The sequence below is a fragment of the Palaemon carinicauda genome, chromosome 25 (assembly GCF_036898095.1).
Source record: "Palaemon carinicauda isolate YSFRI2023 chromosome 25, ASM3689809v2, whole genome shotgun sequence".
NCBI classification, from domain to species: Eukaryota; Metazoa; Arthropoda; class Malacostraca; order Decapoda; family Palaemonidae; genus Palaemon; species Palaemon carinicauda.
The window spans coordinates 90944831-90969186 of NC_090749.1; the positions used below are offsets into that span (position 1 = coordinate 90944831).

At 52.0% G+C, this 24356-nt stretch overlaps 1 protein-coding gene across 3 annotated transcripts in view; it reads right to left on the bottom strand.

Moving 5' to 3' along the window:
* LOC137618695 (zinc finger protein 888-like) overlaps positions 1 to 24356 on the bottom strand; it is a 169878-nt gene that overhangs the window by 136990 nt on the left and 8532 nt on the right. The gene's annotated exons all lie outside the window — the stretch shown is intronic.

The following is a 24356-nucleotide window of genomic DNA, read 5'->3' on the forward strand; positions in this document are numbered from 1 at the left end:
TAAGTATTTCGTATTTCATTTTAGCAGTTATTCAAAATAACAAACATAAAATTAATAAGTACCTGGTAAGGAAGTCGACTTGAACAATTACTCTGCCTTTTTAAGTACGTCTTCCTTACTGAGCCTCGCGATCCTCTTAGGATGCTGAGCGACTCCTAGGTGCTGAAGTATGAAGGGCTGCAACCCATACTAAAGGACCTCATCACAACCTCTAATCTAGGCGCTTCTCAAGAAAAGAATTTGACCACCCGCCAAATCAACCAGGATGCGAAAGGCTTCTTAGCCTTCCGTACAACCCAAAAACAACAATAAAAACATTTCAAGAGAAAGATTAAAAGAAGGTTATGGGATTATGGGAATGTAGTGGTTGAGCCCTCACCTACTACTGCACTCGCTGCTACGAATGGTCCCAGGGTGTAGCAGTTCTCGTAAAGAGACTGGACATCTTTAAGGTAAAATGATGCGAACACTGACTTGCTTCTCCAATAGGTTGCATCCATTACACTCTGCAGAGATCTGTTTTGTTTGAAGGCCACTGAAGTTGCGACAGCTCTAACTTCATGTGTCCTTACCTTCAGCAAAGCATGGTCTTCCTCATTCAGAAGAGAATGAGCTTCTCTAATCAAAAGTCTGATGTAATAAGACACTGCGTTCTTCGACATCGGTAAAGAAGGTTTCTTAATAGAGCACCATAAAGCTTCTGATTGTCCTCGTAAATGCTTCGTACGTCTTAAATAGTACTTAAGAGCTCTTACTGGGCATAGGACTCTCTCTTATTCGTTTCCAACCAAACTGGACAGACTTGGAATCTCGAACGATTTGGGCCAAGGACGAGAAGGGAGTTCGTTTTTGGCTAAAAAACCAAGCTGTAAGGAACATGTAGCCGTTTCAGATGTAAATCCTATGTTCCTGCTGAAGGCGTGTATCTCACTGACTCTTTTAGCTGTTGCTAAGCAGACGAGGAAAAGAGTCTTCAAAGTGAGATCTTTAAAAGAGGCTGATTGAAGCGGTTCGAACCTTGCTGACATCAGGAACCTTAAAACCACGTCTAAGTTCCAACCTGGTGTGGCCAACCGACGCTCCTTCGAGGTCTCAAAAGACTTAAGGAGGTCCTGTAGATCTTTGTTGTTGGAAAGATCTAAGCCTCTGTGGCGGAAGACTGCTGCCAACATGCTTCTGTAACCTTTGATCGTAGGAGCTGAAAGGGATCTTACCTTCCTTAGGTGTAAAAGGAAGTCAGCTATCTGAGTTACAGAGGTACTGGTTGAGGATACTGAATTCGCCTTGCACCAGCTTCGGAAGACTTCCCATTTTGACTGGTAGACCTTGAGAGTGGATGTCCTCCTTGCTCTGGCAATCGCTCTGGCTGCCTCCTTCGAAAAGCCTCTAGCTCTTGAGAGTCTTTCGATAGTCTGAAGGCAGTCAGACGAAGAGCGTGGAGGCTTGGGTGTACCTTCTTTACATGCGGCTGACGCAGAAGGTCCACTCTTAGAGGAAGAGTTCTGGGAACGTCTACTAGCCATTGCAGTACCTCGGTGAACCATTCTCTCGCGGGCCAGAGGGGAGCAACCAACGTCAACCTTGTCCCTTCGTGAGAGGCGAACTTCTGCAGTACCTTGTTGACAATCTTGAACGGGGGGAACGCATAAAGGTCTAGATGGGACCAATCCAGAAGAAAGGCATCTATGTGAACTGCTGCTGGGTCCGGAATCGGTGAGCAATAATTTGGGAGCCTCTTGGTCATCGAGGTAGCGAACAGATCTATGGTGGGCTGACCCCACAAGGCCCATAGTCTGTTGCAAACATTCTTGTGAAGGGTCCATTCTGTAGGGATGATCTGACCCTTCCGGCTGAGGCGGTCTGCCATGACATTCATGTCGCCTTGAATGAACCTCGTTACTAGAGATATGTTTCGATCTCTTGACCAGGTGAGGAGGTCCCTTGCGATCTCGAACAACGTCATCGAATGAGTCCCTCCTTGCTTGGAGATGTACGCCAAGGCTGTGGTGTTGTCGGAGTTCACCTCCACCACCTTGCCTAGAAGGAGGGACTTGAAGCTTCTCAAGGCCAGATGAACTGCCAGTAGCTCCTTGCAGTTGATGTGCAGTGCTCTTTGATCCGAATTCCACGTGCCCGAGCATTCCCGACCGTCCAGAGTCGCACCCCACCCCGTGTCCGATGTGTCCGAGAAGAGAAGGTGGTCGGGGGTCTGAACAGCCAGTGGCAGACCTTCCCTGAGAAGAATGTTGTTCTTCCACCAAGTCAGTGCAGACTTCATCTTCTCGGAGATAGGAACTGAGACCGCTTCTAGCGTCATGTCCTTTCTCCAGTGAGCAGCTAGGTGATACTGAAGGGGTCGGAGGTGGAGTCTCCCTAACGCGATGAACTGGTCCAGAGATGAAAGCGTCCCTATCAGACTCATCCACTGTCTGACTGAACATCGGTTCTTCTTCAGCATGCTCTGGATGCATTCTTGGGCTTGACTGATTCTGGGGGCCGACGGAAAAGCCCGAAAAGCTTGACTCTGAATCTCCATACCTAGATATACTATAGTTTGGGATGGGACGAGTTGGGACTTTTCCATATTGACCAGGAGACCCAATTCCTTGGTCAGATCCAGAGTCCATTTTAGATTCTCCAGACAGCGACGACTTGACGCAGCTCTTAAAAGCCAGTCGTCCAAATAGAGGGAGGCTCTGATGTCTGCTAAATGCAGGAATTTGGCAATATTCCTCATCAGTTTGGTAAACACTAGAGGTGCCGTGCTTAGGCCAAAGCACAGGGCTTGGAACTGGAATACCACCTTCCCAAAAACGAACCTTAGAAAAGGTTGGGAATCTGGGTGGATGGGGACGTGAAAGTACGCGTCCTTTAGGTCTAACGAGACCATCCAGTCTTCCTTCCTGACCGATGCTAGAACCGACTTCGTCGTCTCCATGGTGAACGTCTGCTTGGTGACAAAGACATTTAGAGCACTGACGTCTAGCACCGGTCTCCACCCTCCTGTCTTCTTCGCCACTAAGAAGAGACGGTTGTAGAAGCCCGGGGATTGATGGTCCCGGACTATGACTACCGCTCCCTTTTGTAGCAAGAGAGACACCTCTTGCTGTAAAGCTAGCCTCTTGACCTCCTCTCTGTACCTGGAGAGAGGTCGATGGGAGTTGTTGCTAGAGGGGGCTTGCGCAAGAATGGAATCCTGTACCCCTCTCTGAGTAACTTCACAGACTGTGCGTCTGCACCCCTGTTCTCCCAGGCCTGCCAGTAGTTCTTGAGCCTGGCTCCCACTGCTGTCTGAAGAAGGTGGCAGTCAGACTCTGCCTCTTGAGGACTTGGAACCCTTCTTCTTGTTGCCACGTTGACTATCGGCACGAGTACCTCCTCTGCTGGAGGTTCTGCCACGAAAGGGCGGAATGAACCTAGACGCTGGTGTGTCCATCCTAGGTCTAGGCACGGAAGGTAAAGCTGTGACTTTACGTGCGGATGACGCCACCAGATCATGAGTGTCTTTCTGGATCAACGAGGCGGCAATCCCCTTGATCAACTCTTCAGGAAAGAGACACTTCGATAGCGGAGCAAACATCAGTTCTGACTTCTGACATGGGGTGACTCCCGCCGACAAGAAGGAGCAAAGGTGATCCCGCTTCTTGAGAACTCCAGACACGAAAGAAGCCGCAAGCTCGCCAGACCCATCCCGTATGGCTTTGTCCATGCAGGACATGATGAGCATGGCAGAATCCTTATCCGAAGGGGAGGCCTTCCTGCTCAACGCTCCCAAACACCAGTCCAGGAAGTTAAAGATCTCGAACGCACGGAAAACTCCCTTCAAAAGATGGTCCATGTCCGAAGAAGTCCAGCAAATCTTGGAGCGTCTCATAGCCAGTCTGCGGGGAGAGTCTACCAGACTTGAGAAGTCGCCCTGGGCAGAGGCAGGAACTCCCAAGCCGAGAACCTCTCCCGTGGCATACCAGACGCTAGATCTGGAAGCAAGCTTGGCTGGGGGAAACATGAAGGATGTCTTCCCAAGTTGCTTCTTGGCCTGCAACCACTCTCCCAGTACCCTTAAAGCTCTCTTGGACGAGCGAGCGAGTACGAGCTTCGTAAAGGCAGGAGCTGCTGACTGCATGCCTAAAGCGAACTCAGAGGGAGGTGAGCGTGGAGCTGCAGACACAAACTGGTCCGGATACAACTCCTTAAACAGGGCAAGGACTTTCCTAAAGTCTAAGGAGGGAGGCGTAGTCTTGGGTTCATCTATGTCGGAGTGTTGGTCGTCCAAATGCGCAGCTTCGTCGTCATCAGAGATTCCTTCATCCGAATGCTGAGGAGGAAGCGGCAAAGGAGGAGATAAAGGCTGAACGGCTGAATCCGGCAGCACGGGTGCATGCGTAGCTGCACTGGATCCAACGTCATGCCGCTGTTGGTCAGTCTGAGAGCTGGCAACAACCAAAGCGGAGTGATGGTGCGTGGTGGGGACCACCGTGGGTTGCGGAGACTGACGCACCGCGTCAAAACACGGCAGCTTGACTCCACCTTCCTGCTGATGTGGTAGCTCACGCACATCAACGGAGGGTGCCGCACGTCGGCTAACGTCAACATGCGTCTGGCAGGGTCGACTGCGCATAGGTGGTGGAGCTCTCACAGCCGGAGTGTGGGAGCAGGCAGCCGCAGTGTCAGCTGGGCGCACAACCGTGGCAGGTTGTAGGCTAACGGGTGCAGCGTCAACCTTCTCAGCACGATACTCCTGCATGAAGGAAGCTAGCTGAGTCTGCATAGACTGCAGCAAAGACCACTTAGGGTCTACAGCGGCTGGTGCGGCAACAGACGGAGTGATTGCCTGCTGCGGAACCACTCTACCTCTCTTGGGAGGTGTGCAGTCTTCGGAGGACTGCGGCGAGTCCGAACTGACCCAGTGGCTACACCTGGGCCGTTGGACTCGCTCGGAAGGGACCTTGCGCTTGAGAGGTCGTGAGACCTTGGTCCAGCGTTTCTGTCGAGAAACCTCTTCCGCAGACGAGGAATGAATGGGCTCACTCGTCTGTTTGTGGGTGGGACGATCTCGGCAAGATACGTCCTCAACCACGGAGGGAACGTCTGTCCGCTGATCAAGGCCTGTCGAACCCTTTGGTCGTACGACATTGCTTCTCCCCTGGGCTTGGGAGCTTGCAAGAGGTCCCGGACTGGGAGGACGACAGGCACGAACAGACACACCCTCATGCGTAACACTGACACTTTTCACTGCACTGACACTCACTTCACTTCCCACTGCACTTTTACCTTTCAACTCCCTGACGTCAGCCATCAGTTGATTGCGGTCATTCGCTAATGACTCAACTCTCTCACCAAGAGCCTGAATGGCACGCATCATATCCGCCATCGAAGGTTGATGAGAGCTAGTAGGAGGGTCGGGTGTAACCACTACAGGGGAAGGAATAGGTTGTGGGGCATGGGGAGAGGAAAAATCAATAGAGCGAGACGAACTCCTCCTGATCCTATCCTTCTCTAGACTACGTGCATACTTAATGAATTCTTGAAAATCGAATTCCGAAAGCCCAGCGCATTCCTCACATCGATCTTCCAATTGACAGGCTTTACCCCTACAATTGGAACAAACGGTGTGCGGATCGATAGAGGCCTTCGGAAGACGCCTAGAACAGTCCCTAGCGCTACACTTCCTGTACTTGGGGACTTGAGTAGGGTCAGACATCTTGAATTAGTCAAAGGGGGGAAATCCAAAATCTATCCAAGTCGTCAACAAATAATCCAAAATCTAATCAATGAAAGTGAGAAAGTATTGAGGATAACTTCTGCACAGCGAAAGCTAATAACTAGAGAGAATACTTCACCAAATAACGTGAAAATCAACTCCAGAAAACAACAGCGTATCAAGTAGGTCTTGCCGGTGGCACGACAGAGAGAAAATTGGTTCTGTGTTGACAAGAAGTACTTGAGTACCTACTCGACAGATGGCGCTGTTGATGTACACCCCCACCTGTATAGCGATCGCTGGCGTATTCCGCCCGTAGGTTTTTTCTGTCGGGCAGCAGAGCTGCAGCTACATGATCAACGGGTAAGATTAATATTGAAAATTGTATTTTTCCTAACAACACAAATCTTGAGCTCTTTATTAGGGATGTAATTTCGGGGAAGCTGGAGGACGAGCCATAAGACTTTTAGCTAGGTGTAACTAACGCACCACTGGTTAGCGGGGGTGGAGGGGCAGCCTGCTACCCTGCTCACACACACCTGTGTTGTCTCGTCACTTTTGATTGCAAGCAGGACTTACAAGGGTACAAGTAATGGTGGGCCAAAGAGCTTAAGGTTTGTATCATTAGGAAAAATGCAAATTACTTTCAAATTTGTTATTTGTTCCGACACTAAATACAAACCCTTTTGCTCTTTATTAGGGAAGAATCACCCTTTAGGAAGGTGGAAGTCCAAACCAACTGGCTGGTGTTTGACCCAGGGTTTTTCCCCGTACATGCTCCGCATGTAACAGGGAGAAACCCTGATACCTCACTAAAATCTGTGCAAAACCTGCTTAGCTGCCTGAGCAATCTGTGTGATTGTGTGAAACAAGCAGTGTGACTAGTCTAGGTAAGATTTCTAAGAAACATAGGACTCTTTGAATCAACCATAGACGTTACCCAATCCCACCTCGCCAGGGGGTATGGGGATGCAACAAGCATTATTTTTATGTTTGGTTACACAAGGAAATGGTTTTACCTGCAGACAGATGAGGCCAACTTTCAGAGGACCGTAGGTGCTGTTCCCCAAGAGAGGGAAAATGAAAGAGACAAGAGTCAGTCATTCTTAACATTCATCCCAGGTAACCTCTGCCCTTAACCACCTGCTACTTGTTCCTCAAGGAGCCTGAGGTGTTTAAACCACTTGTTGTGCAGCCACCAAAGGGCCAATGGAATGGAGAACATCTCTATGTTCATGTGGGTCACGTCTTACAGGTAGTGGGGGTGAAGGTCTTACGACACTTTCACATGCCCGCTTGTAAGACATGCAGCACAGAGTAGTTCTTCTTGAACGCTAGGGACGTGCTGATGCCCTTAACGACACAAACACTGGGTTGTCTCATCTGTGGAGGAGGATCGAGATTCAGGGCCAGGTCAGTGACCCTGCGAATCCGAGCAGAGATGGTGTTTTTGGTGATCTTCCTCTTGACCATCTCCGTGCTGACGCTCGGGGGCGAGCTGCTGCTGTTCTCTTGAGAGAGTACCTCAAACTCCTCACTGGACAAAGTAACAGTTTATCTTGATCATCGGTTACGTTATGAAGACTCCCAATCCAGAAGGGCCTAAATCTGGGAGTAGCGTAGCCGATAAACTCAGGGACGAAGCCAAATATTACCTCCCCCATCCCCTTGAACGGGAGACGGCGTATGAAAGACTGTGAAATTCGCTAACTCTCTTGGCCGAGGCCAATACAAATAGGAAAACTGTCTTCAGGGTCAAGTGGGTATCTGATGCCTGGTGTAATGGTTTGTAGGGGGCACACTTCAGGGACCAAAAGACAAGAACCACAATCCATGGAGATTGTATAACTTACGACTGAGGGCAGATAAGCTCGAAACTCTGTATGAGGAGAGAAAATTCCAACGAAGAGGAAATATTAACTACTTTCAGCCTTACTGAGAAGTAGCCTTTCACCGCCGAGACTGACAGGAGTTTTTCTTCCCAAAGGTGAACGAGGAACTCTACTATTGCTGGAATAGTGGTATGAAGGGGAGAGATACCCCTTTCCATGATACCAACCACAGAAGAAAGTCCACTTGGCCTGGTAGACTGAAGCGGACGACCTTCGAAGGTATCCAGACATCCTTTTCACAACCTGTTGCAAAAAGCCTCTCTGAGGGAGGAGATGCTGGATAATCTCCAGGCGTGAAGTCACAAGGATACTACGGCTTTGTGAATGATGTTTACATGTGGTTGTCTGGGTAAATTGTGAAGTTGAGGGAGCTCTCTCGGAACCTTCGTCAGGATATGAAGAAGGTCCAGGAACCATTTGGCGTGATGATATAGCGGAGCTATGAGGGTCATTGACAGGTTCTTAGATGATCTGGTCTTGTTGAGAACCCTTCTCATCAGACAGAACAGGGGAAACGCGTAAACGTCGATGTTGTCTCACCGTTGCTGGAATGCACTTTTCCAGAAAGCCTGAGGAACCAGAACTGGGAAGCAGAAGAGAGGGAGCCTATTGTTCAGGGATGTCGCGAACAGATCCACAGTTGGAGAACCTCACAAAGTTAGGACTGTTGGCTACTAGATGATTCAAAGACCACTCAGAGCCTATCATCCGAGTCACTCTGCTTAGATTGTCTGCAAGCACATTCCTTTTGCCTGGAATGAAGCAGGCTGATAGGAACAATGAGTTGTCTTCTGCCCATCTTAGCATCTCCACTGCTAGATGGCAAAGGTGCTGCCTAAAGGTACTGCCTTGCTTGTTCACCTAAGCGACGACCGTAGTGTTGTCAGTCATCAACACCACAGAATGACCAACCAGCAAATGATGGAACTACTGTATGCCATTAGAATTTTAACGAGGGTTTACTACCCTACTGCTAGTTAGCGGGAGGTAGGGAGGGTAGCTTGCTAACCCCCCCCCCCCCCCCCCCCCTCACACACACCTGTGCTTGAGCTCACTTTGCTTGGAGGTAGGACTTCAAGGGGGATAGGGCTGGCGGGCAAGTTTGGTTAAATAGCTAAGGTTTGTATAGTTAGGAAAAATACAAATTATCTACGAATTTGTCATTAGTTCCGTAACTGACACACAAACCACGCTATTTAATAGGGGTGACTCACCCATTAGGAAGGGTGGAAAGTCCCAGCCAGTACTGGCTTTTGGCTTTGCCAGGGGACTCATTATTTGAGTGTGTCAGCACTCAAAAATAAGGAGTCCCTGTACCCCGCTAGAACCTTGCTAGGCAAGGACGGCGGCCTACGCAAGCTGTGTGTGAAGGTATAATAAAGTGTGACTCGTCCTAGGAAGTTGACCTGTAGTCCTTTAGATGGAAACTTTAGGCTAGGACTCTCCCAATACCACCTCGTCAGGGTATGGGGACGTGACAGTATTACCTTAATACTAGGAACACAAGGAAACATGATTTACCTGCAGTGGTTTGAGGTCAGCTGTGCAGAGAACCCAGGATGCTGCTTTCCCCAAGAGAGGAGAAGATGAAGAAAAGAATAAGGGCCAGACAAACCTTTTCATTCATGCAGACTAAGACTGGGTAACAATGCCCTCAACCTTCTGCTACTTGTCCACTAAGGAGCCTGAGGTACTAAACCAGCTGTTGTGCAGCCACCACAGGGCCGATAGAGAACGTATCGAGCCTCCTGTGGGTCACGTCTTGCAGGTAGTGGGCTGTGAAGGTCGTCCGATGCTTCCACACCCCAGCCTGAAGAACCTGCGTCACTGAAAAATTCTTCTTGAAGGCCAGGGACGTAGCTACGCCCCTGACATCATGTGCTCTAGGGCGACGTGATGGAGGAGGGTCTGGATTCAGGGACAGATGGAACACCCTACGAATCCATGCCGAAATGGTATTCTTGGTGACCCTCCTTTTAGTCCTCCCAGTGCTAACAAACAATGCTTGCACTTGAGGACGGACTGCAGACGTTCTTTTGAGATATAGCCTCAGACTCCTTACTGGGCACAGTAGGAGATGGTCTGGGTCATCTGTTACAGAACGAAGACTCGAAATCTGGAAGGAGTCGAACCGAGGTTCCGGCACCCTCGGATTCTGAGTCTTAGCAATAAATTCAGGGACGAATTTGAACGTTACCTCCCCCCTTCCCCTTGAATGGGCGATGTCATATGAGAGACCATGAAGTTCACTGACTCGCTTGGCCGATGCCAAAGCTAGTAGGAACACCGTCTTCCAAGTTAGGTGGCGATCTGAAGCCTGGCGTAATGGTTCATAGGGAGGTCTCTTAAGAGACCTGAGAACTCGAACCACGTTCCATGGAGGTCTCACTTCAGACTGAGGGAAAGTTCCAGCAAGGAAGAAATGTCCATTCCTTTGAGCCTGAAGGCTAGACTTAAGGCTGAACGATAGCCTTTCACCGCCGAGACTGAAAGGCGCATTTCTTCCCGCAAATACACGAGGAACTCCGCTATTGTTGGAATAGTGGCATCGAGTGGAGATATACCCCTTCCACGACACCAACCACAGAAGACTTTCCACTTTGCCTGGTAGACAGATGCGGATGATTTTCACAGATGTCAAGACATCCTAATCGCAACTTGTTGCGAAAATCCTTTCTCAGCGAGGAGATGCTGGATAGTCTCCAGGCGTGAAGTCGTAGCGAAGCTACGGCTTTTTGGAAGATGTTGGCATGTGGTTGTCTGAGTAGATCGTGTCGTGCAGGGAGTTCTCTCGGAAGTTCCGTTAGGAGTTGCAGAAGGTCTGGAAACTATTCCACGTGATGCCATAGCGGAGATATGAGGGTAATTGAAAGATTGACAAATATTCTGGTCTTGTTGAGCACCCTCATCAGACAGAACGGGGGAAAGGCGTACACGTCGATGTTGTCCCACCGTTGTTGGAAGGCATCTTGCCAGAGCGCCTTGGGATACGGGACTGGGGAGCAGTATAGTGGAAGCTTGAAGTTCAATGCTGTCGCGAACAGATCCACAGTCGGGGAACCCCCCAAAGTCAGGACTTTGTTGGCTACTAGACGATCCAAAGACCACTCGGTACTCACTATCTGCAATGCTCTGCTCAGATTGTTGGCAAGCACATTCCTCTTGCCTGGAATGAAGCGTGCCGATAGTGGAATCGAGTGGGCTTCGGTCCATCTCAGTATCTCTACTGCAAGATGGGATAGCTGCTTTGAAAAGGTACCTCCTTGCTTGTTGATGTAAGCCACTACTGTGGTGTTGTCGCTCATCACCACCACAGAGTGACCAGCCAGGTATTGTTGGAACTGCTGAAGGGCCAAGAAAACGGCCGTCATCTCTAGAAGATTTATAAGGAGGCACTTTTCTGATTCTGACCACAGGCCTGAGGTCCTGTGGTGTAGAACGTGGGCCCCCCACCCTTTCTTTGAGGCGTCCGAAAACAGCATCAAATGCGGGGGGAGGACGAGAAGATCCACTCCTCTTCGTAGGTTCTCGTCTGTCACCCACCACTGGAGGTCCGTCCATTCCACAGGTAGCATAGGGATCATGACGTCCGGGGAATTGCAAACTTGATTCCACCGGGACTTGAGTCGTCACTGGAGAGATCTCATCCTTAGGCGACCGTTGGGAACTAGACGAGCCAAAGATGAGAGGTGACCGAGGAGACGTAACCACGCTTGGGCTGGAAGCTCTTCTCGTCTCAGAAAAGGGCTTGCGACCTTCCTCAGCCTTGCTATCCTGTCGTCTGATGGGAAGGCTTTGTGGAGATTGGTGTCTATAATCATGCCTAGGTATACCAGTCTTTGAGTGGGAAGCAGAGAGGACTTCTCGAGATTTACCATGATCCCCAGATCCTGGCAAAGTCCCAGAAGTTTGTCACGGTGTCGAAGAAGGGATTACGCTGAGTCTGCTTGGATCAGCCAGTCGTCCAGATAACGGAGGAGACGGATGCCGATCCTGTGTGCCCATGACGATGTTAGGGTGAATACTCTGGTGAAAACCTGTGGTGCTGTGGAGAGACCGAAACACAGCACCTTGAACTGGTACTCCTTGTTGTCTAGACTGAATCATGAGTACTTCCTTGAAGACGGATGGATTGGGATCTGGAAGTACGCGTCCTTCAGATCCAGTGTGCACATGAAGTCTTGAGGTCTCACTCCAAGTCTGACCGTGTCTGCGGTCTCCATGCTGAACGGAGTTTGCTTGACAAACTTGTTCAGAGCCGAGAGGTCGATGATTGGTTTCCAGCCTCCAGACGCCTTCTTTACAAGAAAGTGTCGATTGAAGAAGCCTGGGGACCCGTCGAGGACCTCCTGGAGAGCGCCCTTCTTCAACATGGTCTGGACTTCTGCCCGAAGGGCCTGCCCCCTTGCTGATCCCATGGCAAGGGAGCTCAATGAAACTGGATTCGTCATCAGGGGAGGTAGAGATGTTGTGAACGGGACGCAAGATCCCTGACTGATTAAGGAAATCGTCCAGGAATCGGCCCTGAGTTGCTGCCATCTGTCTGCGCAAATTTGAAGGCATCCCCCCACTGGTGGACATGCAGGGGCACTGCCAATCCTAGCGTTTGCGGCCTCGGCTGCTCCCTCTAGGATTCTTCCCTCCCCTGGAGGGCTTCTTGCCTTTCCTGTCCTTGACAGGAAGGGCTTAGACACCACTGTCTTCGCTGCCGTTGTCGGTTTCGTGGTCTTGGTAGGACGGGGCTGCTGGGGTGCTGGAGGCTTATAGGGCTTGGATATCAAAGCCCTATGTAGGAGGGAGTCTTGGTGGGACTTCCTCCACCTCTCAGCGGCATGCTCCACGTCCTTAGGCTCAAACAGGTTCGTTCCCATCACGGAAGAATGTCTGAGCCTGCTGATCTCGGTGCTTGGGACCTTCTGATGGAACCTCTCAGACACCGCATCCCGACGTTTCAGGATGGTGTTTGCCCACAAGTTCGAGACTTGGTGGGCCAAAAACTCGATCGTGCGAGTGCCTGAGTAAAAAATGGATTTTGACGAAGGAAAAATCTATTTCTGGGGAGAGACCTGTGGCGGCCGGTAAAAAGGGTCCTTCTAATATACCTTTTCTGATAAAACCTTCCAATTATACCAGAGAAATATAAAAGCATGGAATGCAGAGGTTACAACCCTCGCGCGAGCACCTTGTGGGTGTCGTGTATAAAGCAAAGGCGCGTGAAATCCACTATTCACAGGTTGTCTTCCATTTAGTTACTGTAATTCCTTCGTCAAAGGGATGGGCCGATACAAAGGCCCTAGCCAACCCACCAGAGCCACACCACCCATGCCCCGACGCGAGCGCCATCTGAACAACATCCTTCTTTTTGGACTGCGGCATTGTGGAATTTTGTTTTGGTGCTCTCGGCTATTTTCACACTCGTGGATTTATTTCGTCATGTCTTCACCCATTCCAATGTTAAGTACCATAGTTTGTTTTGACAGCTTTTTGTAGTACCGGGCTTTTGTTTTATATTCAGTATAGTCTGTTTTATCATTCCCGTCTGGCCCTTCACGGCGGCCATTGTTTGTTTGGGGAATTCATCTTTGTCTGCCCGTTTTGTACTCTGTCACTTAGGTTCTTGGTTAAGTCCCTGGCCTTATGCCTTTTGAACCGTCATTATCATTATGGTTATTATTCCCATGGTACTTTTTGCTAGCAAGTCCAGTCTACGAACAAGTTTAGCATCTAGCTTTATTATAGTTTAGTACCCGCCCCACCGGGCCGTTCGTCAGTCGACTTTTCCATTTAATTTGGTTTAACAGACGCTATAGCTTTCCTGGTACGTTCTTTGGATAAATCCTCCAAACGTATCAGGATACCTAAGGTCCCTAACCAGATATCTAACCCACATGGCACACTTCGTAACCTTCTCCTGATTAAGGATCACAGTCGCCGAGAATGAGACCTGCCGGTTGGAGAGTCTCTCAAGAGGGACTCCCCTGGTAAGCTCTTCCAAAGAATGGTGAAGGGGAAGAGCTAAACAAGGATCCTCTAAGATCTCGAAGTACCTCCTCTGCTGTACACAAGGAGGTGGGAGAAGCTTGTTGCCGGCACTGGATCGGCTGGAGGAGGCTAGCTCAGAGAGCTGGACTGCGATCTTGTCCCTGGTACTCTTAACCCCCTGAGACCAGGGCAAAGCTGCACTGGCCTTAGAGGGTTTTTGAGTCCCAAACAATCGGTCCAAGACCGTGTCTTTGCCCTCTCGAGGAGGAATCTCTGGGTCGGCAAACCCATTGAGAGTCCTCATAAGGGTCAGAACCTGCCAAAATGCATGTTCTGACTCCTGCAGCTCTCCTCCGGAAGGACTAGCAGCAAAGTCTCCTGTCCCCAAAGGCTCTTCTTGGGGGAGACTCGCGGACGTTCTCCGAGTGACTGGCTGGCTCCGGTCTAAGTCTTGACGAGGACTTCGGTACTGTCTTGGAGTCCTCCGACTCCCTCCTGGGACGGATGCAGGACTCCAACAACGACGGAAGTAGGCTCTTCTCCGCCCCTACACGAGAAGACTTTTCAGCGCGAGGTGGGGTTTCCCTCATTGGTGCGATGGGGGAACGTCTCACCTCACGTGACTCCCCTGAGGACGAGAAATCCTCGTCCGAAGGGAAGGGGGAGGAAGTCTGGGGGGAGAGGGGGCCTGCCTCAAAGGCTTACGAGGAGACAGCTTAGTCCTCGGAGAAGTCACCACGTCTGAAACTCCTCTTTTTCCCTTCAGGGGAGTAGACGCAGCCAAGGATTTGTGGCCCAATTCAGAGAGAACAGGCTTGAAAGCCTGCGTGACCGCTCTGATTAGTGCCCCAAACCAACGCTGCTGGCTGATGGCTGCGCTGTCAGACACTCCCTCAGGAGGGACAGGGATCGACCAATCCCTGGGAGGAGTTTCCAAAGGGGGTTTCGCCTGAAAAGAAAAAGAAGACAAAGAAGAAATGTCCCTGGAACTTTCTAGAACCTTCCCCCCTATCGGCGAGCACGCTGTTTTGCGCTTTCGGGGGGAGGGAATGCGGCGATGGCGACCTTACCGCGCATTGTCCTGCAGCCTTGCGCGTGGAGGGCATTGACGATCGCGCTGGCGCTCACGCAATGGGGAATACCCGGGGTCGCGCACGGGAGACTGCTGGTGCGGGCACGCGCGCGCGCGGGAGACTGCTGATGTGCGCGCGCGGGAGACTGCTGATGTGCGCTCGCGGGAGACTGCTGATGTGCGCGCGCGGGAGACTGCTGATGCGCGCGCGCGGGAGACTGTTGATGCCCGCGCGCGAACTAGTGATGGCGCGTAGGAGCGTGCACAGGAGATATTGGAGAGTGCGCGGAAGCAGATTGCGCGCTTGCGCGCGTGAGGCTGAATGTTCGCGCGCGCGCAGGATCAGGATGAAGAGCCCGTGCGCTCTAGAAGATGTCGTTGGGAGCGCGCAGGAGATATCTCTTGCGCGCGGGCGCGCAGCTGGAACCCGCGTACGTTGGCGGGCCTCTTTTGGGCGCACATCAGGCTGGCGATGCACCACTGCTGTGGGAGATGGGCGTGGGCACGCAGGGCGCGCACATCCTCGTGGGTGCGTGTAGGCGACTGCGCGCTGGCGAGGGATGGCGCGCATGTGAAAGCAGACGGCGCGTTGGCAAACGCTGGCGAGTAGGGAAAATCTTAAACTTCCCTACAGCACCCAGATCCGAGGATCGTGGGCACGCAGGAGACCGCTGGCACGTTGATGAGTGCTGGCGCGCAGGAGAACATTGGCGCGCATGGCGTGCAGTAGGTCGAGAGCGCGCAGTAGGTTGAGGGCGCGCAGTGGCACGCTGGCGAGCAGGTAAGCTCTGGCGCGCTTAATCAAGAACCTCGGCAGCAGGTGAGCACTGGCGCGCTTTATCAGGAACCTCGGCAGCAGGTGCGCACTGGCACGCAGGTGAGCACCGGCGCGCTATATCAGCAACAGCAGCAGCAGGAGAGCGCTAACGCGCTATCTCCGAATCCTCAATGAGGTCAGGAGAACGTTGGCGCGCATGCTTGGCATGGCGCGTAAGGGACGTGTGTGCTAATTTGCGCGTACGCCCTTGTTGCCCCGAAGGAACCGGTGCCTGTTTTATAATAACAGGTTTAGTTGGCGCTCAAAGCGCATCAGCAGCCAGGAACGGTGACGGCAGGTCAGCGGGTCTGACGGATGGAAGGTCGGCATGCCCTTTGTAAGGACGACCTTCCACCGAAGGCGATCGCGAACGATCCGCAGAGAGGTCCAGGGTCGTAGCAGGAACAGTCGGAGATCGATGACGAGGCTCCTCTGTGGCGGACTGCACTGATGATGATGAACCGAAGAGGTGCCTCCTCACCGACTTATAAGGTGAGGGAAGGCCTCTCTGGCGAAGAGGAAGGAGGGCCTTACGAATATGCACCCTCTGGGGGACATTGGGTCAGCAAGCTGACCATCAGCAGTCCTCCGAAGAGGAGTCTCTGTGAGTGAACTCCCCCGAGGGAGAGAATCACCGGCAGGAGAGACTGTTGGACTTAGTTCCCCCCTCGTAGGTTGAGCAGGAACGGGAGAAACTAAGCCTTCAGCTAGAGCAGGTTGAGAAGTTGCAGAGGTATTAGGAGATACCGCATTGGATACCTCTGACACCACAACGTCGACAATAGACAGAGGATCAACCTCTGCCAAAGTCGGCGATTGCTTGACAGCGGCACCCAACCGGATGATGTCAAACAAGGCTTCCTTGGAGGGCAAACCCTCGAGCCCCAAGGAAGACCAAAGCTGGAATAAATCAGTTACATTGACATTTAAATCCTCCCCTAGGGGAAAAGGTGGAGCTGCCTCGCTAGGGGAGGCAACGCCATCTCTCGAACCCCGTGATCGGAAAACAGAAACACAGTCTACGCTACCACTCGACGGTCTCTCGAAAGAAACCAATCGAGTGGGAGCTTCGGAGGAGGTTTGGGCAACGGAAGAAGAGCCCTTGGGATTTTCTCCTTTCAAAGAAATCTTCGAAGGAGAAATATCCCGCCTGGACTACTTTTTCTGTCGCCGAGAAAACCTCTCCCACTGAGAGGTAGACCACTCCCTACACTCACCACACTTATTACTACTATCACACCGTTGTCCCCTACAGTAAGGACAAAGGGTGTGAGGGTCTGTCTCGACCGCCGACATAAATGTACCACAAGGGTGGTCGGGTAATCCAGGACATTTACGCATGTTCGCAGAGGCCAACTTCACACTCAAACCCGTAGGAGAGAAAGCAAAAAGACATTAATGGCTGTCAGAGAGGCGAGGGTGAGAGCGGACACATCCGACTACCACCCGAGCCGAGAGCAAAGTGAGCTCAAGCACGTCAGCGGGGGGTAGTAAACCCTCGTTAAAATTCTAATGGCTTGTCATTTCAGCTACGCCGAAAGTAATAACCCCTATTAAATAGCTAAGGTTTGTATGTCAGTTACAGAACAAACACCTTTTCACTAAACAAAAACAATAAGGTGAAATACCCAGAGATTTGGGCAAAAGGTAAGTCAAGAATGAACTGGGCACTGGGCACCACCCCTTGATTTTATACTGAACAAGGGGACCCAGCTACAACCTTAGAATTTCTCATCTTTTCTCGAATTTACCGTCCCTCTCTTGGATGTGCTAGGTAAAGTATTTTAAATAAAGAGGAACTGCCTGCTTTTTTTTTTTTTTTGGCAGGATGTTTCTTTATTTCAAGTTATTCGTACATTATGAACATTAGGAGAGGAAGTAAAAATAATGACATGACGAAATCAGAGATAATTCTTATTTTTCATAAAGTTACAAACCTTTAGCTATTTATAGGGAAGATAAGAGGGAAGTAATATTCTAGCTGGGTCCCCTTGCCCAGTATAAAATCAAGGGGTGGTGCCCAGTGCCCAGTTCATTCTTGATTGTTTACCTTTTACCCAGATTTATGATTATTCTACTGTTTTATCTTTTTGTGTAGTGAACATTGGAATGTGGTCGGCATTCGGACACTAGGCGGTCTGCGTGCTATATCTGGCCACAGTCTGCAAACCCATGCAACACTGATATGCTGGAGAGTGGGGACACGCTGGGGAGCACTGACGCGCTGGAGAGCACTGGTACGCAGGAGAGTGCTGCTGCGCTGGAGAGATCTGGCGTGCTGAAGAACACTGGAGAGCTGGAGGTTGCTGGCATGCAGGAGAGTGCCGGAGACAGCTGGCACGTAGGAGAGTGTTGGCGAGCTGGAGAGCACCAAGGTTCTGGTGAGTGCTGTCCTATTGGCGAGCGCTGGCGAGCTGGTAAACACTGATGCGCTGGAGATTGGACTTGCTGAGGAGCGCTGACACACTGGAGAGCACTGGCGAGCTGGAGAGTGCTGGGAAGCAGGAGAGCGCAGGCAAGCTGGAGATCGTTGGCACACAGGAAACAACTAGCAAGCAACAGAACGCTGACGTGCTGGTGAGTGCTATCGTGCTGGAGAGAGCTGACGCGCTGGCACACTAGAGCGCGCTGGTGCGCAAGAGAGTACTGGTGCACTGGAGAACACTCGCGAGAAAAAGAGTGCTAGATCGAAGCTAGCAAGTGAGCAGGAGAAAGCAGGCGCTCAGGAGAGTATTGGCGAGTTAGAGAGCATTGACGCACAGGAGAGCGCTGCAGAGCCGGAGAGAGTTATAGAGCGCTGGCGCAAAAGAGAGCGCAAGCAAGCTGGAGAGCGCCGACGTACTGGTAAGTGCTGTGGTACAGGTGAGCACTAGAGAGCTGGCTAATACTGATATGCTGGAGGGCCTGAATGCGCTGGGGATCGCTAACGCGTTGGAGACCAGTGGCGATCCAGGGGGTGCCGTACCGCAGGAGAGTGCTGCTAAGACGGAGAGAGCAGGCGAGAAGGAGAGTGCTGGCAAGCAGGAGAATGCTGGCAGGTAGGAGAGCACTGGTGAGGTGGAAAGCGCTGACGCACAGGAGAGTACTGGGCAGCTGGATAGCTCTGCCATGCAGGAGAGTGCTGGCGTGCAATAGTGTTGGCAAGCTGGCAAACACTGATGCACTGGACAGCATGGAAGCGCAGACGCTCTAGAGTGCTGACGCGCTGGAGAGAGCTGGTGCCCTTGAGAGCGCTGGTGCACAAGAGAACACTACCGAGAAGGAGATCACTAGAGCACAGGAGAGTTCTGGTGAGCTGGAGAGCACTGGCGCGGAGGAGAGCCCTACCGAGATGGAGAGCACTGAAGCACGGGAGAGTCACGCCAGACCAAGAGCGCTAAAGCGCAGGAGAGTGCTGGCTCGCAAGAGACCCCTGGCGAGCTATTGAGCGTTGGCTTGCAGGAGAGCTCTGCCGAACTGGAGAGAGCCGACGTCCTGGTGAGCTGGCAAACGCTGATGCGCTGGAGACCACTGGCACATTAGACAGCACTAGGGAGCTGGCGCGTAGGAGAGCGCTGACGAGCGCTGACGAGCTGGAGAGTGCTGGCATGCAAAAGAGTGCTGACGCGCTGGAGAGAGCTGGTGCGCTGGAGAGCGCTGGCGAGCACTGGCGAGCTGGAAAGTGCTGACGTTCTGATGGGTGCTGGCAAGCTGACAAACGTTGATGCACTGGAGAGCGTGGCTTATGCTGAAGAGCACTAGCAAACTGGAGAGCGCTAGTGAGCTACAGAACGCTGACGTGCTGGCGAGCTAGCAAATGCTGAGGCGATGGAGAGCGATTACATACTGGAGAGTGCTGACACGCTGGAGGGCGCTGGCGCACAGGAGAGTACTGGCGAACTAGATAGCACTGGCACGATGGTGAGATCGAGAGCGCTGGCAAACTGGAGAGCAAATGCAAGCTGGAAAGCGCTCATGCCCTGATGAGTGCTGTCGTGCTGGCAAACGCTGATGCGCTGGAAATCATGGATGCTTTGGGGAGCACTGACGCGCTGGAGAGCACTGACATGCTGGTGAGTGCTGACGTGACAATTGCTTATGCGCTGCAGAGTGTGGACGGGTTGCGGAGCGCTGGCGCACAGAAGAGTGATGGCAAACTGGAGAGTGCTGGGAAGCAGGAGAGCGCCGGCAATCTGGAGATCATTGGCGCACAGTTAACAACTAGCAAGCAACAGACCGCTGACGTGCTGGTGAGTGCTATCGTGCTGGAGAGAGCTGACGCGCTGGCACACTAGAGAGCGCTGGTGCGCAAGAGAGTACTGGCACACTGTAGAGTATTGGTGAGTTAGAGAGCACTGACACACAGGAGAGCGCTGCAGAGCCGGAGAGTGCAAAAGAGTGCTGGCGCATAAGAGAGAGCAAGCAAGCTGGAGAGCGCCGACATACTGGTAAGTGCTGTGGTACTGGTGAGCACTAGAGAGCTGGCTAACACTGATATGCTGGAGGGCGTGAATGCGCAGGGGAGCGCTAACGCGTTGGAGAGCACTGCCGATCCAAAGGGTTCCTGCACACAAGAGAGCGCTGCCAAGCTGGAGAACCTGGCGCGCAGGGGAGCACTGGTGAAATGGTGCGAAGGAGAGCACTGCTGAGAGGGAGAGCGATGGCGTATAATAGAGTGCTGGTGAGCTGGAGAGCGCTGCCGCACAAGAGAGTGCTGTCGCCCTAGCGAGCGCTGGCATATGCTGATGCGCTGGAGAGCGCTGGTAAAATGACGAGCACTGGCGCACAGGAGAGGGCTAGCCGCGCTGAAGAGCGCTGGCGCACAGAAAAGCGCTAGCGCGAAGGAGAGCGCTAGAGAGCTGGGGGCACAAGAAAGTGCTAGCGAGCTGGATAGCGGTGACAAGCACGAGATTGCCGACGAGTTGGAAAATGCTGGCACAAAGGGGAGCGCAGGCAAGCAATACAATGCTGTCGTCCTGGCGAGCGCTACAAGGCTGGCATAAGCTGATGCACTGGAGAGCGCTGGCACAATAAAGAGTGCTGGAGCGCAGGAGAGGGCTGGCACGCAGGTTAGCACTCCCGAGACGGAGAGCACCGGTGCACAAGAGAGTGCTGGCGTGCATTGGCGTGCAGGAGTGCACTAGCAAGCTGGAGAGCGCTGACATGACAGTGGGTGATGTCGAGCTCACAAACGCATATAAGCTATTGAGTGTGGACACGCTGGGAAGCATTGACGCATTGGAGATTACTGGCAAGCTGGAGAGCCCTCACACGCAGGAGAGCACTGCCTAGCTGGAGTGCTGACAAGCTGGATAGTGCTGGCATGTACGAGAGCACTAGAAACCTGGAGAGCCCTGGTGAGCTAGATTGCGCTAACATGCTAGCGAGTGCTGTTGTGCTGACGAGCACTTGTGTTCTGGCAAGCTGGCAATAGCTCATACGCTGGGTAACGTGGACTCGCTGGAAAGTGTTGGTGCGCAGGAGTGTTAGCGAGCTGGAAAGCGCTGGCGCGCAGGAGAACGCTAGCAAACAGGATAACGCTGATGTGCTGGCAAACGCTGATGCAGTGGCGAGCGCTTCCGCACTGGGGAGCGCTGGATAGATGGCACTGGCGCGCAGGAGAACACAGGCGAGCTGAAGGGCCCTGACATGCTGGTGAGTGCTGTGGTGCTGGCGAGCACTGGAGAGCTGGTTAACACTGATGTGCTGGAGGACGTGTACGTGCTGCAGACCGCTGACACGCTGGAGAGCACTACGTGTAATGCGTTGGAGGGCGTGGATGCGCTGGGTAACCAAACGGGTTGGAGAGCACTGCCAATCCACTGGGTTCTGGGGCTCAGGAGAGTGCTGGCGAGACGGGGAGAGCTGGCACGCAAGAGAGCACTGGCAAACTGGAGAGCTGGAAAACGCTGATGCGCTGGCCAGCATGGAAGCACTGATGCCCTAGATAGTGCTGATGCGCTGGAAAGAGCTCGTGTGCAAGAGAGCACTACCAAACCAGAGGGCACTAGCGCGCACGAGAGTGCTGGCGAGCAGAAGACCCCTGGCAAGCTATTGAGCGCTGGCGAACTGGAGAGCGATGACGTCCTGGCGAGCTGGTAAACGCTGATGCGCTGGAAAGCACTGACACGCAGGAAAGTGCTGGAGCGCTGGAGACCACTGGCACGTTGCAGAGTGCTGGCGAGCTGGAGAGAGCTAGTGGGTGAGAGACCGCTGGCACGCAGAAAAGTGCTAGCGCGCTGGGCAGAGCTGGCCCGCAGGAATTCGCTAGCGGGCTAGAGAGCGCTGACGTTCTGGTGATTGCTGTCGTATTGGAGAGCGCTGTCGTACTGGGGTGCGCTGGCGTGCTGGTAAACGCTGATGCACTGGAGAGTGTAGAAGCGCTCAGGAGCGCTGACACGCTGGAGAGTGCTGGCTACCTGGAGATGCTAGCGCTGAGGAGAGCTGGAAAATGCTGGCGTGCAAGAGAGCACAGGTGGGAAGGAGAGCGCTGGCAGGCAGGACAGCACTGCCGAGTGGGAGAGGGATGACGCACAATAGAGTGCTGGCGCGCAAGCGAGTACTGGCACACTGGCGAGCGCTGGCATATGCTGATGCGGTGGACAGCACTAGCGTAAAGGAGAGGGCTAGTGCACTGAAGAGCTCTTCTGCCAAGCGGGAGAGCGCTGGGGCACAGTAGAGTGCTGTCATCCTGGCAAGCGCTGGCAAGCTGGCATATGCTGATGCACTGGAGAGCATTGACGCGCTGGAGAGCGCTGGTGCGCAGGCGAACAATGGCGTGAAGGAGGTCGCTGGCGAGCTGGAGAGTGCTGGCGCGATAAAGAGCGCTAGTGCGCTGGAGGGCGCTGGCAAGCCCTTGTGTACTGGAGAGCGCTGCCGCGCAGGAGAGTGCCGGCACGCAAGAGAACGCTGGAGCGCTGGATAGATGGAACTGGCATGTAGGAGAGCTCTGCCGCGCAGAAGAACACAGGCGAGCTGGAGAGCCCTGACGTGCTGGTGAGTGCTGTGGTGCTTGCGAGCACTGGAGAGCTGGCTAACACTGAAGTGCTGGCGTGAAGGAGAGTACTGGCGAGTTGAAGAGCTCTATCGAGCTGGAGAGCGCTAGCGTTGCAGACGAGTACTGGCGACCTGGATTGCACTGGCAAGATCGAGAGCACTGGCAAGCTGGACAGTGCTGGTTCCCAGGAGGCGCTGACGAGCTGGACAGCGCTAGCACGCAGGAGAGTACTAGCTATCTGGAGACGCTGGCGCTGAGGAGAGCTGGAAAGTGCTAGCGCGCAAGGGAGCACTGGTGGGAAGGAGAGCGCTGGCAGAACGGCACAACCGAGTGGGAGAGGGATGGAGCGCAATACAGTGAACCCTCGCTACTTCGCGGTTCGACAATCGCGGATTCACCACTTCGCGGGGTTTTCCCATAACCCATATATATATACATATCGCGGATTTTCCGGAAAATTCGAAAATACCGCGAAATCTGAAGACAACCAAATACGATATTTTGTTACCTGTAATTCCATTAATACTGTAATTAGTAATATCTGCTCTTACTGATTGTTCATTGCATTACATATGATATATAATTCAGCACAGAAAGAAATAAAACACGAAAAGAGAATGTGATCATACGATAATTCAGTACGTAGTAAAATTAAATCGAACATGAAACGCAAATCAGATGCAGTCATACCATATTAGAATGGTGTGTACTGTAATGGATGTGCTTCTTTTCCATGAATCTTTTGTATGTATACGTACGTAGTACAGTACTGCATCCAATAATATTCTTTGTTGCAAAAATCACATTTCGAATACTGTAAGCGTACGAGAGAGAGAGAGAGGAGAGAGAGAGAGAGAGAGAGAGAGAGAGAGAGAGAGAGAGAGAGAGGCGTAAAATAGCGTACGTAAATTTTTATTATTATTGTTATTATTATTATTATTGTTGTTGTTGTTAATAAAATTATTATTGTTATTATTATTAATCATTATTATTATTATTATTACTGTACAGTATTATTATCATTATTTATTATTATTACGGTATTGTACTTAATCTACGTACGTTCAGTATGCGCGGGGGCATCTTCTATGAGTAACCAACGCGCCATAGTACTGTAAGACGGGTTGTGATTGGTTCAAGCGCTGATAGATGACGAATCAAAACTCAAGTTTTGTTATCTAGCCTGTGATTGGTGTTTTGCCCGCATCTTCTACCCGCAGCATCAAAGTTCTCGCGGAGCTGCATCGTTCACTTTCTCTTTCCGCGTATTGCTGAGTAGACGTTCTTAACTTTGTGAAGTTTAATCTGTGCTGTGTGCGACTGTTTTAAGTTGAACTTTTTGTTGAACTTTCTGTTACAATGCCTCCCAAGCGTTCTGCTTCTAGTAAGGCTGGTAGTGAGCCTAAACGCCACCGAAGGATGATGACGATAGCTGAGAAGGTTACGCTTCTCGACATGTTAAAAGATGGTAGAAGTTACGCGGCCGCCGGCCGCCATTTTGGCATCAACGAATCCACCGTTCGCTACATCAAGAAGGACGAGGCGAACATTAGAAAGACTGCTGCAATCACCTTTAGCAGATCAGCGAAGCGAGTCGTTACAACGCGTAATAAAACGATCGTACGCATGGAAGGTGCTTTAGCTGTGTGGATTGCCGACTGCCGGAAGAAGAACATAGCGTTGGATACGAACACCATCCAAACAAAGGCTTTGAGCTTATATGAGAATTTTGCTGCAAAGGAACCTAAAGAGGACGACGGCAACCATGCTGAAGATGATGATGATGCAGATGATCCTCAACCAGGGACATCCACTGATTCCCAGCCTCAGAAACGTTTTTCCGCAAGCAAAGGATGGTTCGCGAAGTTTCAGAAACGCTTCGCCCTGAAAAGCGTTTCCCTGCATGGGGAGTCTGC